Here is a 4103-nt window from a genome sequence, read left to right on the forward strand (position 1 = left end):
TGAGACATTTTCACAACTTTATCTTTCAGATCTGTTGAATTTTCTATTTTAGTTATTCTACATTTAAGTGCTTTAAAACTCTTACTTGGATCCTTCTTAATAGACTGTTACTGCTTCATGACTGTAAAACATCCTTTAATCTTTTTGAGGATATTAGCTATATAGTTTTGAAAGTTTTTTGTGCTCCTTGCATATTCTTTATTTTTTTTTCTGGGCTTGATTTTCTATTATTTGGGCTTGTTTTTACCTTAGAGACTTTTCTCTAACACCTGGCAATGCTTGGCTCCCTACTTATAATTAGAAGGAGGCTCTGAAAAGCTAATGGAATTGCTAAGTGCAGTTTGGCAGAATTCATTGTAGGATAAGAAGGCAGCAAGGTGCCCTTCTCACTTAGGATACCAAGAGATTTTTCTTTTGTGCTGCTCAGCTTCACAGTGAAGAATTCTATAATCCTTTGCCTTGCAGTTTTGGAGGATGAAGCAAGGCCTTTGCTCTGACTGATAAATAATAGGCTTTCTATCACTTCCCTTGATTTTGGTCTTAGGGTTTAGCCTCATTTCTGTGGTACCTTTGACCATCAAGTCCTGAAGCTTTCTAAGTTTCTGTAGGAAAAACTGGCTCAATTCACAGTTGCAATCCCTCTGCAGGTGTCTGCATTTCAGCACTCCTGCTTGTTGCTTTGTCAAGAACCAGCCTTCCAGCTGTTTGTTATTTATCTGAATTTTCCCATTATTTATTGACATTCCTCATCTGCTGTCATCTTCTCACCTTTCTCACCTTCGTCCTTAAATTTGTACTTTAAAACTCATTTGTCAGTTTGGTAAAATTTCTGGATGGAAAGAAAATAAACATATGGTGAATATTTGTTTAATTGAAATTGTCATGAATCAGGAAGAAGCAAAAAGGTGCTGAAGGGTAACTGGTTAGGAATCTGTAGTGCAGGGGTTAACAAATTACTGTCCCCTATCCAAATGTTTCCCACAGCAGATGAGCTAAGCCTGGTTTTAACATTTTTAAAGGGTTGTAAAACAAAACAAAACATTTGAATATATGCTAGAGACCATATGTGGCCAAAAAAAGAAGCCTGGGATAATTATCATCTAGCTCTGTACAGAAAGATATCGCTGACCCCAGCTTTAGTGCAGTGGTTCTCAACGTGGGAGCATCAGAAAAATACCTATGACCAGGTCTCACTCTGAACCATTAAGCAAAAATCTCTGTGGGCAAGGCTCAGGGGGTGACATTAGTATTCAGGCAGACTATTATGAAAACCCTATTCTATCAAAATACAGCATTATCTACACCACCAAGACACCACCACCATCCCACCAAGAGCAACTGATAAATTTCTATACTTGTTGTTTTCTATTTATTTTATGTTTATTTACTTTTTGAGACAAGGTTTTGCTCTGTTGCCTAGACTGGAGTGTAGTGGTGTGATCATGGCTCACTATAGCCTTGACCTCCAGGGCTCAAGCAATCCTCCCGCCTCAGCCTCCTGAGTAGCTTGAAGTACAGGTGTCCACCACCATGACTGGCTAATTTTTTTTTTAATTTTTAGTAGATATGAAGTCTCACTATGTTGCCCAGCCTGGTCTCAAACTCCTGAGAGTTCCTCCTTGGCTTCCCAAAATGAGCCTCCATGCCTGGCTTATGTTTATTTTTGGCAACATTATATGCATATAAATTGTTTGTACAAGCCTGATAATTAAAGTGAAAGTCCTCTGTGTCCCTCTTTCCTATTCTATAAGCACAGCCTGTTTGCATATTTTTAAGTTAATTCTACTCTCCATATTTCTAAATAATGTGTTTATATTGTTTCTTTAGGATTTTTCAGTTTTAGACATCTTCTATTAGCTTTCTACCATGAAAATAAGGATTTAGTTCCTTTACAATTACACCCTTGCACATACATGCAAGCTTCCGAGATCCACTCCATCCTTTTAAATAGTTTTTATTAGAATAATATTCATTTTTGTAATGTTCATCAATATGTAAATGCCAATCACAGTTAAGCAACGTTGTAGCCAGTGATTACATTCTTGCATAATTATGTTCTTCCTGAAGTTAGTAATTAATCTTACTTTTGACTCCTCTCCTTAGTTTTCCATACATGTACATATACATATACATATTATTCAAAACTAAACTCTTCTCATTTGTCTAGGTCTTCTCTCAGTATAGAAGTATAGACATCATGTATTCTATTAATCTCATGTTTGTGAAACAGCTTCTCCCAGAGCCTGGACTGGAGGCTTACTGCATCTGGTGCAGTAAGTTGTCATTGGACTCTGATTTTCTTCTTTCAGAGACGTTCTTTGCCTCTGCATTGCATGGAGTCCTCTGGTTTCTAGAGCCCAGATATTCCTCTTTCTTGGTTTAAGACTTTATCTTGGAGCAAATCCTTTAATACCTTTACAAGAAAGTGCATGGAAGACAAATGCTCTAGAAGTTGCATGTCTGAAAATGTAAATATTCCACATGCATGTTATTCATAGTTAGCTTACAAATGGAATTTTAGATTTAAATTTATTTTTCTTCATATTTTAATGGCATCAAACCCTCATTATACAACTTCTAGTCTTACTGGTTGAGCAACCTGAAGTCATTATAATTTTATATGTTTGTGGTGTGGAAGATTGTATTTCCAAAAATGGTTGCAAAATATCTTTGTCTCACATGCACTTCTACAATGTGACCTTTCTACTGTCCCACTGACATGTGTGTATTTTCCCTTTGAATCTGGATGGCCAGTGATTTGCTTATATCCAATATATTATAATGGAAGTGATGTTGGGGGAATTTTGAGGCTAATTTAGAAGAAGCAGTAGGCCTTTTGCCTTGTTCATAGGGACACTTGTTTGTGGAACCCTGAGTAGCAATGTAAGAAGTCTGACTACCCTAAACATTATGCTCTAAGGAAACCCAAAGCAAACAGAGAGGCCTCCTGGGATTCCTCTGTCAACAGCCCCAGCTAAGGTTTGAGCTGACAGCTAGCATCAAATGCTAAACATATGAGTGAATGAGACTTCAGATGATTTGAGCCATCTGTCCATCATCTCTAGTTGTCTTCCCAGCTGAAGTCACAGACATTGTGGAGAAGAAATAAGCCATTCCTACTGTGCTCTGCCTAAATTACTGACCCACAAAATCCAAGAGCATAAAATTGTTATTTTAAGCCACTAAGTGTTGAAAGTATTTGTTGCATGACACTAATAACTGGAACAGTATGTGACTTTTAAAAACATTTTTAAAAGCTCTTAGGATTTAATTTTTGTTTTCAGTGTACTGAAAGTTTATGAAGGTCATTTCACTCATTCTAAGTCAGCCCTTTCAATGTGAAAAAATGCATATCTTTCAGTTCTTAGAAATTTTATCATTGTTTTGGCAGTGATAGTTTTTCCTTTTTTTTAAGAGTTCCTGTTATTTAGAGGCCAGATATTCTAATTATCTTCTAATTTTCTCATTTCTTCTTTTATTTTCCAGCTCTTAATTTTTAAATTCTAATTTCTGGAAGATTTTCCAAACATCATTACATCATTTTTCTAATTCTTATTGTAGTTTTAATTTTCAACACTTTTTTAAAGGGCATTTTGTTCTTTTTCTCTTTTCTAAAGTGTATGCAATTTCTTTTCTTGTTTATGCTAGGACATTAGTCATTATTTTTTGTTTGCTTGTTTTTCGTTTTTTAAGTTTTCTTCTGCTTGAATAGCCTCTGTTGCATAAAAGTCGCTTTTATCAATTTGTTTGTTTTGGTCTCCTTTGATGCTCTCTGACCCTTGGTTGTTTTCTCATAGTTAAGAATAGGACAAAACCATCATTCTCAGCAAGCTGACACAAGAACAGAAAATCAAATACTGCATGTTCTCACTCATAGGCGGGTGTTGAACAATGAGAACACATGAACACAGGGAGGGGAGCATCACACACTGGGGTCTGTTGGGGGTGGCTAAGAGAGGGACAGTGGAGGGGAGGTGGCGAGGTCGGGAAGGGATAACATGGGGAGAAATTCCAGATGTAGGTGATGGGGGATGGAGGCAGCAAACCACATTGCCATGTGTGTACCTATGCAACAATCCTGCATGATCTGCACATGTACGCCA

Source organism: Cebus imitator, unplaced genomic scaffold, assembly GCF_001604975.1.
Source record: "Cebus imitator isolate Cc_AM_T3 unplaced genomic scaffold, Cebus_imitator-1.0 Scaffold25, whole genome shotgun sequence".
In the NCBI taxonomy this organism is placed as follows: Eukaryota; Metazoa; Chordata; class Mammalia; order Primates; family Cebidae; genus Cebus; species Cebus imitator.